At 34.0% G+C, this 12,052-nt stretch overlaps 1 long non-coding RNA gene across 1 annotated transcript; it reads left to right on the top strand.

Annotated features, from left to right (window-relative positions):
• Positions 1 to 5,101: 5,101 nt before the first annotated feature.
• On the top strand, positions 5,102 to 7,071 carry LOC148772227 (uncharacterized). Its single transcript, XR_016034785.1, has 2 exons — positions 5,102 to 5,435; positions 6,741 to 7,071. It is a non-coding gene; the product is annotated as an uncharacterized LOC148772227 (long non-coding RNA).
• Positions 7,072 to 12,052: the final 4,981 nt, after the last annotated feature.

The following is a 12,052-nucleotide window of genomic DNA, read 5'->3' as shown; positions in this document are numbered from 1 at the left end:
ATTATATTATTGAATTAATAAAATAGTTTATTATCATTTTATGAGAATCTGCACTAGGGTATTCAATGAATTCAATTGATTGTTTGTTGATTAATTAAAAGTATAAGTCTAATATTCTAATACTATTTGAGATGGTGTGCTACGGCGCACAGAAAGATCATTTCGAAAGTTCGTTTAGAATATAAAGATAAACGTTCACAATCTAGATGGAAATGGACTAACCATTGGTAAAAGATTGTAGCACAATATTTAAGTGATTGGTCTTGATCACAGTAAATATTGACTCACTTTTGTAGTTATTGTTTTGACTTATTGTGCTAGCACACCCGGCATGTGTTGAACCGGACAAAGTGAAATAATTATTTCATCACTGTTTATAAATGAAACTGTATTATTTCTAGTTGACAGTATATTACTTACTCTCTTAATCCATAGATAATTAACGTACACATTTAATTGATGATCTCTACTTTGATGTCACAATAGGAGAGATTCCTATATTGAGTCAAATGGCCCCCAATGCGTTGGGTAGAGACATTAAGAATTAACAGGTGGAAATTAATTATCTTAAGGAATTCACATCTGTGAAATATGGGATTGTTAATAACCCTTGAGTAGCTTATAAGATTTGTTTATGGCAAGTCCTGGCCAGGTGGATTTCGTATCCGGCATACTCAAATAAGTTAAGCGGGTAAGACTCATGGAAAGAAATCATTTAATTTATTTAGCAGTGAATAAATTATTTGGTGGTTATAAGATATCTTAATATGGGGAGAATATAAGTAATGATCGACCGGAGCTCGAACGTAATATTTGAGAATATAAACGGGAGTTCAATAATTATTTGGTAGTGGAAAATAAATAATTATTTAATGATTAATTAAATGAATTCTTTTAAAAGTTTGGATTTAATTAATTATTAGTTGCCCGATTTATATTTTCTCCTTTAGTCCTTATTGTAGTCCAATGGATTTTCTAATTAATCGAGAAAATAAAGTTCAACCAATATTATATATTGGGATTAATATAGCTGAAAATTAAGTCTCTATTGGACTTCAATTTTCGACTATATAGAGTTATAGAAGGAGTGGGATTTGTTTCCATGTAATCCTCTCTATGTGTGACTCTAATTCCTTGTGCTATATATAATAGGGATTAGGTTGATGAGAGACGAATGATTCCACACGCATTCACGTTGGAAGAAAAAATATTTTTCTCTTCTTATTTTCTCTCTAAGTTTCTCGATTATAGATTTAGATTTCTTCAAGTACAAGTCCACCCTTGTAGAAGAATTATTAATCCGGGATATACAACAGAAGACTATAGGTTTCTAGAACAAACTATTATTCCCGAAATTTCTGAGCAGTCCTGCGAAGAAATTCACCATAATTCAACCGTTTGTCCGATTGGCTTGAAATATATACAGTAACTTCCTAACCCATAGTAGTATAATCCGCCCAAAGGGTTTCTTAATTAGATCAACCATCTCAGAGATATCGGTGAAGGAAGAGGGCTGTAAATTTATGGACAACAATTTTTCGATGATTGAAGGCTTGGTGTGGATCCTCGTTCGTGCGCCGAAGATAGAAACGAATCTGCTCACGAAAACAGTAAGTTGCTAGATTAAATTTATTCCGCTTTAAATGAATCTAATCAAATCATGTTAATGAAATTAAAACCGGCTAATCTAGAACCTTTTGCGAATTTTTCATTGAATCATGGGCTTTGCATCTCAACACTTCCATACAAAGCTCATCACTTCATCTTCTGTAGTTCGCGATAGAGGTTCTGCTTTCACCCACTTTGAGAAATAATCTACCGCCACGATCGAATATTGTATTATGTGAACAACCATCGCAAACGGTCCCACTAAATCAATGCATGAGTTGTCTTTTCCCCTCTTAAACTCAGACGACAGTCTGGATTTACACTTGTATTTTCAGACAGCCGTCTGGAGCCCCTGATCGTAATTTCAACCCTGAAAGAAAAAATCAAATAAAATAATTAGAATGCATGCCGAAGTCACTTCACCATCTTCACTATCTCCCCAATTAGGCTTTAGCCGGCTCCCTTACACTTTGAACGTGCGATCCGAGTCACGGACTTTTATCTCGATTACTCCATGTAGAAGAACTTCTTGGACAATGAACGGCTCCGAACACCTTGATTTGAGCTTGCTTGAGAATAATCAAAAACGTGATTTGCGTTGTGAAATTTCCATTTGACTCTATCCTTATGACCCCAATAGTTTGCATATGCCTTCTCTCGTGGCTTGTTTGGCTTTTTAGGTGACAATATCCGTTTCCTCGCGCTCTCATTGTTGTCAACACCCCAACTCTTACGAACATCTTTTAGAGAGTTTTTGTTGAGTCTATATAGAAAACATGTTCCTTCCTACTCATGTTTGTGTTATCGTATCCTGCACTCAAAGATGCTTTCCAAGAGTCCAAGATCAAAACATCAAAATTCTCTAGATTTGTCAAATCCATAACATCAAAAGCAAAACAAACATTTTTATCACATGGATTTTAATTTGCACTAAAAACATTAAATTTGATTGTTTGATCATGCACCGTCATAGTAAGATCACCACTAGCACAATCAATTAGAGTTCTCGACGTAGTTAAAAACGGTCTCCCTACAAGAAGAGGTATCTTCCTATCCTCATATATATCAAGTATCACAAAATCAACAGGAAAAATAAATTTATCAACTTTGACTAGCACATCATCTATAACACCTTTTGGGTAAACTAATGACCTATCGGCTAATTGAAGAGTTATAGCCGTCGATTCAATCTCACCTAACCCAAGAATTTTAGAAGTGGAATAGGGCATAAAATTAATGCTAGCACCTAAATCAATGAGCGATCTAAATTTCTTACATGCTATAGTACAAAGGGATAGCAAAATTACATGGGTCGCCTAGTTTTGTGGAAGGGGCCGAGTAAGAATTGCACTGCATTGCTCGGTAAGTTGGATCATCTTGTTCCCTTGCAATTTCTTCCCCTTTGTCACGAGGTCCTTGAGGAATTTCACCCACTTTGGCATCTTTTTAAGTGAGTCAATAAATAAGATATTTATGTGAATTTCCTTCAACTTGTCTAAGAAGCTTTGGTATTCGGCATCGAGCTTTTTCTTTATAATTTTTTTAGGATATGGAATTGGTGGGACCTGTGCAATCATTGTTGCTGACGGTTTTTCTTGAATTTCTTCTTTTCCTCGAGCTCTCTCAGTTTCTCGATTGCCGTATTTTTCTTCCCCTTACGTGGGGTTTCTTTCAATTGCTTCACGTTCTTGAGGATGACTGTTAGGCAAGTTTCGGCCTCGATCTTTCTATTTTGAAATCTTTGGGGTATAGAATCGGTTCCACCCATTCGGTTATAATGGTTTGCGGTTTTCTTTGAATTTCTTCTTTCTCCTAGATCATTAAATCGATGGCTTGACAAGTCTCAAACTTATACTTGTGAGGGTACTCTGTATTTGATGGCAACACTTTCTCTGGCCGATTTCTACGTTCCAATGCTATTTGTGCCACTTGAGTCTCTAGGTTATGCAACGAGGCTTGAGTGGCGGTCATAAATTGGGCTAATACCTCATCAATGTTTGACTTTCGGGCCGGTGAATTGTTCCTTTGATTTTGGAATTGGCCTTGATGTCTGTGGTACCCTTGGCCTTGTTGATTTCCTCCGTATTGCCCTTGTGATCTCCACCCCTTAATTTTCGAATTGTATAGGCGCATTGTTCACGTAATTGTGCGATTCCACCTCTTGCTAGCATTGGAGTGTGTAGTGATTTCATCCGCAAATTTCACAACATGGAGAGTCCACGACTTGGAGTTGCTGTGGTGGGTTTGCATTGATGTGGTGTAAAATGAGCTGATTTTGTTGAGCAATTTGGGTCACTTGAGCTTGAAGGGCCATAATTGCATCTAATTCCAAAACTCCGGGAACTTTCTTTGCTCCACTAATTGTCCTTTCGCTTGATTTGGCAATCATGTTCTGCGCAATCTGATCCAACATAATAAATGCATCAGGTATAGATTGAGTCATAAAATTACCTCCGGTTGAAGCATCTAATACAGTTCTCGCATTCTCGTTAATTCCTGGATAAAATATATGGATTTGCCGCCATTGTTCCACTCCGTGAGTTGGACACTTCCTCAAAAGGGTTTTGAATCTCTCCCATGCCTCGAATAATGCTTCTCCTTGATCTTGGACTAAATTGTGAATCTCCCGTCGTATTATACCATCTTTCTCTGGTGAGCTGTAAACTTTCATGAAAAAATTTAGGAGTTGAGGCCATGACGAGATGGAGTGGGGAGCTTAGGACATCAACCACTGGTGGGCTCTTCCTTGCATGGAGTGTTTGAAGAGAATAAATTTGAGTGCCTCTTAGGAAACGCCGTTTTGACGACGCGAGTTACAGGTATCGAGAAAATTGACAATGTGAAGATGCGGATCTTCACCTGCCAATCCACTAAATAACCAGTTATTGTGGAGCATCGTCAAGAGACCTTGCTTAATCTCGAAATTATGAGTCTCGATGGGTGTATACTGAATGTTTGGGCGGAGTCCATCTAGAGTCGGGATTATCTAGTCCTGAAGTGTCTGAGGCCTAACTGCTGGCTATACGAGAAGCCGTGGGGGACGGTCTTGGATTCGGATTTTGTCTGCATCGAGTAAATAACCCTTTGCGTCTCTGCGTTCGTCGTCATCCATTATATTATTTTCGTGTTGGTGTCTCATAGCGACTCGAAAAGTGCATTCAATTTCGGGATCGAACGGTTCTTTGTTAAGATTGAGTCTCATGCGCATAAACGGTAACTAAAATAAAAATAAAAATAAAGCATAAATTAAGCTTTAGGTGAATCATTAAAATTGTTCAAATTTAGAGATAGAATAAAATAGATAATTAAAAGGGAGAATGTGAGATAACCCCCTAATTTTGAAAATATATTAGAGGAGATCCATGCCTTCTTTCATACTTTTGATCAAAACCCAAGTTTTTTATCTTAATTAGGCGGACCCACCTGGGTGACTTGAAGTGACGGTTTTGCCCTTTTAGTTTGCCCTAATCCCTCTCTTCCACTCACACGCCTCACACCACGTTACATCTTTCCTCTCTCTAGCCAGATCCAGATCAAGATCCACATCCGGCATCTTCATGTCTTCTCTCTTCCCGGGCAAAACGCCGCGCTCCGCCCCTTCTCTTCTTCCACAACCATCGATGACGCCCTCCGCAGCTTCTCTCCCTCTCTTCGTGCACCACCATTGTCGACGCTCTCCACCGCTTCGCTCCCTCTCCTTGTCCACCACCATCACCGATGTCCTCGCCACCATCAAATCGTCGAGCAAGGACGCTTTGCCGAAGGTCCCGACTCCGATCTCTTCTTCTATTACTGCAGGCCCTGCGGCTCCCATGTCCTTTTCACAAGTAATTTATTTAACCTTAAACCCCCATTTTTATTTTCTGTTAGATGGAATGTTTTCGTTGAACTTTCAGTTCCACTTCTTCTGAATGAATTTCTTCGAGTGTGGATGTCCGATATTTTTTTTATTTGTTTGTGTGAGTTGTTATTCGACTCTGATTTTTGGACTCAATTAATATGTTGTGTCAATTGGCAAAAAAATTTAATCAGTTTCGTGTTTGATCGATTTCTTTGTTTGTGTGTGTAAGTTAGTGTTGAGTGTTATGTGTGTTAAAATTGACTGGATGACAGTATGAAACTGACTCTTTCCCAATGAATCCCATTATTATTGAAACATACAAGTCTGTAGGCCTAAACCAACTTGATATTACCCGATTTAGTTTGACCTTTTTTCTCCTCTTTGGGAATTGAGAATGGATTTTATGTGTTTTTTGATTCAAATGGCAGTAGTGAAGGAAGCATGTTAAGCTATTTTATTTGTTATAAAAAGGTTATTATGTATGGGTTTATGATTAGGAATGTAAGTACTATTTAAGTGAGCGCTTTTAATCTCAGAAAGAGGATCAATTTTGATGGATTGATGACTAAAAATTTAGGAAAGGAATAATGGATAATTTTTTATATGTAGAAATGATTATACTATTGAACATTATTATGCATGACCATATTATATGTAGTAACGTATAGTAACATATGCGCGTGAGTGTTTATTTTCAATCGATATTTGTAATATAAATTGTTATTTATAGTTATATATAAGATTCTGCTTTGTTTGTTTTTTTTTTTAATTTAAATTCTACTCTCCATATACATACCTACAATTCTAAATTATATGTATACATACCTCATTAATAGAATGCATTAATTCAGTTTCAAGAGCATATAACAAATCAAATGATTTATGTGATATAATTTCACTATAGTAAGTAAATATATTTTATTTTCAACCACATTGTTCTATTCATCATCTTATATAGATTCAATTGTGAACTTTTTGGTGGTGTAGATGCATTTTATTTATATACATATATAGTTACATGTGGTCATGTACGTGTAGTCATATATAGTCACATGTAGTAACAAGAATGAACATAACTACATATGACTATAGTTGACTACTTATAGTCATATACAGTCATATGCAGTAACCATAATGCACAACTACTTGTGACTATAGTTCACCAAAGCAAATTTATCAAAAAAATGTTTTTCATTGTTTTTTTTTTTTTTTTTTTGTATTTTTCATGTAATGTAATTCGCTTGTTCCATTTTGTTCTTCGTTTTCTTTAACTTGTATTTTTTTGTCACAGGTTTTGCTTTGTATAACATTATGAGATGCAGAGAAGTGTCATGTGAAGTTGCATTCATGCTACAGTACTCCAACTTATGCCACTATATATAACTATAGATAATTGTAGATAACAATATATAGTCATATGTAGTAACATATAGTTATATGTATGCTATGTGTTTTTTAATGTATAGTAATGCGTGTTCATGTTTTGAAGATTATATGCATGTGGTTGTGTTTTTTTCATAATTTTTTTGGGTTAGTTGATTTATAATATCAAGATTAAAATTGTGAATTTTGTTCTTGGTGTAGATTAATTTTGGGGTAAAAAGACAGTACATGATTACATATACATGAATGTGGTATACTATAGTTATGTGTAGTAAACTATAGTCATGCGTAGGCAATTTGAGTACAATGAATTGATAAAAAAAATTAAAAATTAAAAATTGAAAAAATTAAAAAAATTAAAAAAATTAAAAAAATTAAAAAAAATTAAAAAAATTAAAAAAATTAAAAAATTAAAAAAAAATTAAAAAATACAAAACAAATACAAAAGAGGATATGTATAGAAAATAATAGGGGCCTTAAGATATAGGTCCCTAGTGAGAAAACTTATTAGAACTAAATGACAAGCTTAACTAATTTGCTACACATCATTTGTAAAATTCATTCCAAAAATGCCCCCCACTAATAATTTCAAAATATGCATTAATTAAAATTTAAATTGCATTAATCATCTTTTTAGCCTGTAATATTTTCATATTTCCATCTAAAACCCAAAACAAACAAAATCCTTTTTTTCTTTATAATATAGAAATTACCAAAAAAAAATTATTTTTATTTTTATATGTTGTTAATAATATTGGAGTAGATTTTGGTGTACCATGATATACTACGATGTACTATGGTTTACGGTGAACTATAGTTTACTACGGTGTACTATGGTGTACTACGGACCTACGGTATACTATGGTTTACTACGGACCTACGGTATACTATGGTTTACTATGGCGTAATATTTCAAACCCTAGCATCAATACACAATCCCCCCCCCCCCCCCCCCCCCCCCCCCCCCCCCTCCCATCGGCAAACCCTAGCAGCAAAGAAATCACAGCCACCGCCAATTATTATTCACCAACCCTAACCGTCAATCAAAGCCCTAGCGTCGTCAAAAAACCCTAGATTGATGCAATCGCCTCCCACCATCGATCTAACCTCACACCACCATGTCCAAAGGCCACATCCACCATAACCAGCCCTAGCAACCGCTCAAAAAGCAACAAAAATATCTACGCAGGCATCTCGCCAACCCTTCTGTGATGCAATCGCCACATCCCCGGCCAAGGCGAGTCAGGGACATAGGCGCCGCTGCACAACGCGGGTCTGAATTGGCCACCACCATTCGTTGCAGATCTATTGTTCCTCACAATTTTTTAAAAACTCAGATCTAATAATTAAAAGGAAATAATAAGAAATCAGAAGAAAGAAAAAGAGTGAATTAGAGAATTTGGGGCGAGAAAATATATATATATATATATATATATATATATATATATATATATATATATATAGAGAGAGAGAGAGAGAGAGAGAGAGAGAGAGAGAGAGAGAGAGAGAGAGAGAGAGAAGAGGAGGATTTGGGCGGTTGAGGAATAAACAGAGAAGGTGAGAAAGAGAGAGAATAAGAGGAGGGGTTGGCGGCGGAAGAATAGAGAAAGGGGGAGAAAGAGGGAAGTAATATAATGAGATTAGACGGTAATTTTTTATTAATTATATTAAGGGTAGTTTTGGGTTTAAAAAAATTAAAAGGATGTGTATCAATTTTTATTCAGAATTAAGGATTTAATAAAAAAAATCTAATTTAGCTTGTCCCCTACATCTAATTAGGTTTGGTTTGAGGGGTATCATGCATATTACCCCAAAATAATAATACTATAAACATTTATGTTTTTTTATTTAAAAAATCTGTAAAAATGATAAATGCAAGCGCAATAATGCTAAATGCAGTTGGGCACTATGCTGAATGCAGGGAAAAATTACTAATGCAATTGGGCGAAAATTGAACTCAAGGGCACAATAGTATTTTTGCCTCTCCAGGGGGTATCTCAAAGGAAGATTTTTAGGGGTGGACCTATCCCTATATATTTTCCAAATGAGGGGTGTATATCCAATGAACCCTAATTAAAATAGTTCCCGGCACGACGCCAAAAACTTGTTGATGATTTTACCCACACGCAAGTGCACGTATCGAACAAGTAATATAGTGGACAATTAAGTCCAAATATCGATACCGCAAAGAATATTAAATTATCTAATCCTAGACGCTAAATTCTACCAATTATGCTCAACCCCACCCTATGCAGTTGAAAGTTGATTAATTAAACTAAAACAATTTAAACAAGCAAAAGCACGAAAGCAATTAAAAATGAAGATTTATTAACAAGCGTAGGATTTTATTTTTTCCCCTATGTGATTATTAATTCCCCAATTCCTTCAATTATGCAAATTATTAAATCGGATTACTAACCTGAGATGCTAAATTAATCTTAACCCGCTTCCGCGTATTTTACGATTCTAATAGTCTAGATTGAATAATTGTATTCCTACGCAATTAAATCTAGAACACAGCATGAAGCACAATCTCAATAATAGCTACCTAAGAGATTAACTATATTCCTATGTTAATACTACAAAGGCTCTTCTACCCAAGTTCTAATTATTAACCCGATCTTCCGATTTATGCGATTAGCAATAACAGAAAAGCACATAAAGTGGCCAGTTTCATGCACTTAATAAAACAAATAACATAAATAACCTGGAATTAAAATTTGTATAAAATTATGGAAAAGGGTTTATAAATCCCACATAGGGTTCAAAATAAAATCCTAGAAATAAAGAGTTTAGCTACTCGTGATTAAATTAAAATCTAAATAAAAAGAATTCATGAAAGATAAAAAATTAGGCTTGAATCTTCAAAGTCTCCGTCTTTGTTATTGCTTCTTTGCTCTCGAATTTTTGCATAAAAAGAGGACTCCTAATTGTGTGCTTGAGATGGCTATTTATAAGGTGGAAAAAAATTGGGGAAAAAACAGTTTCCTTGTAATTTTTGGAAGTTCCTTTACTGCGCAGTCTTTCCTTCTTGGACATTTGACTTCTCCAATTTTGTCCACCTTTTCTTCTAAATTGTAGTTTTGACCCTCAATTTATTCAATTCTGCAATTTGTGCGTGAAACACAATTAATCAAAACTTTAAGCACCAATTATCAATACAATATACCAAAAGCTCCAATTAAAAGATATGAGTAAGTGTAAAAATATATACTTGAAAGATTTGTTATAATTGAAAAAAATGGATATTAGACTTTAAGTGTAAATAGTTAACTCTAGGGGTGTGCACTAGCGGCGGTCGGTGCGAACGAGCCGAGCTCGCTTCTTTTGGCAAGCTCGAGCTCGTATCCATTTTATCGAGTTCGAGCCCAAGCTCATTTAATTATTATTTTTTAAATATTTTTAATTATTATTTTATTATTATTTAAAAAAAATACATAATAAACAATAAATTGTAATTATATATATTTTAATATTTATATTTTATTTTTATTTATTTCTATAGTATTTTATATTATTATATATTATTTAAATAAAATATAATATATAAAAAAATAAAAATAATAAAAATAATAAAAATAATAAATAAGTCTCGCGAGCTCACAAACAACTAAAACTAGCTCAAGCTCGGCTCGTCAGAAAGCTCGAGCTCGAGGTCGAAAAACTCGAGTCCGAGTTCGAGGTTATTTAGAGCTGGCTCATCGAACTCACGAGTCGGCTCAGCTCGTTTACCACCCCTAGTGTGAACGAGCCGAGCTCGCATACTTTGGCAGGCTCGAGCTCGAGCTCTAGTTTATTTTGTCGACCTCGAGCTCGTCGATTTTTTTAATTTTTTTTTGGATCGAGCTCGAGTCCATTTTGTCAATATTGATCTCGAGCCCAAACTCATTTTTTTGTTTTTTTCATTTTTTTTTTATATAATTATGAAATTTTATTATTGAAAAATAGTTAGATTATAATAAAACAAATTCAAAATAAACAATTAATTGTAATTATATATATATTTTTGTAATATTTGTATGTTCTTTTTATATTATTTCTATAATATTTATATTATTATATATTATTTACATAAAAATATATATATTAAAAAAAATGCTCGCGAGCCGACTCGTGACCTCGCGAACACCTAAAAAAAGATCGAGCTCGACTCGTCAAAAAGCTTGAGTTCGCGAGCCCGAGCTCGAAAAACTCGAGTTCGAGCTTTTTTCGAGCCGGCTCATCAAGCTCGCGAGCGGCTCAGTTCATTTATCACCCCTAGTTAACTCGATTAATATATTCTAGTCCATGGTTGAACTTAATCAGTTCAAACATTTGAACAATATTTACAAATTGAACAGACTTGAGCTTAATCGATTCAAATCTTACGATTTGATTCTTACGTATGTTAGGAATTAAATTTATTGTTTTTTATGATAAAATTGAATTAAGAAGATATAAGACTTTAATTATAAGTAATTATTTCAATTAATACGTTCTTGTCAATTGTTAAGCTTAATTGATTCAAACCTTTCATTAACGTATACTAACTGAAATGATTTGGGCTTGATCAATTCAAATCTTACAAATTGATTAAACTAAATATTATAAGTAAAATCACAATATAGTATTTTGAGTATATATTTTTATTTTAAAGGAAGAAAACTAATTGGAACGAGTTATAATTTATTTTTTTTATAAATAAACATCTTATTTTAGTTTTTTAATTCGGATTGATCACACTATCGATAATAACCCAAGTGAGCTTGTATTAAGTCATGCATTTGTTTATATTTAATTTGTATGCTTTATAATATATTAAATTTGTTAATACGTTATTTAACATTATTTAATAATAATGAGTGTCGCATTTAATATTTTATTTAACATTATTTAGATATATTATCACTTTACATTGTGTTCTACTAATATGCAAAATGATTGTTAGAAGTGTTTTATAAGTTAATGTGTCCCAATGGTTAGCAGCGTTTAATCCATTAAGATGCCCCAAGTTTAACTAGAAACCAATGCATTTTTTGGGCAATTATTCATCAAATAAAATTGGGTACTGAGTTAACCCATCTTGAGTCTTTAAAACATATCACTGAAATATAGTGAAGGGATAAATTAGATAATTTGATGTTAATCTATTTTATATTGGTTTAATAAAAGAAATTAATCGAAGGCTACTTTGGTAAATGATTCATTAATTATAACATCTTCCATGTTATTTGTTGGGGC

The sequence above is a fragment of the Erythranthe guttata genome, chromosome 2, assembly GCF_056151865.1.
Source record: "Erythranthe guttata isolate IM_541 chromosome 2, IM_541, whole genome shotgun sequence".
Classification (NCBI taxonomy): Eukaryota; Viridiplantae; Streptophyta; class Magnoliopsida; order Lamiales; family Phrymaceae; genus Erythranthe; species Erythranthe guttata.
This window is presented reverse-complemented; position numbering and strand designations above follow the sequence as displayed.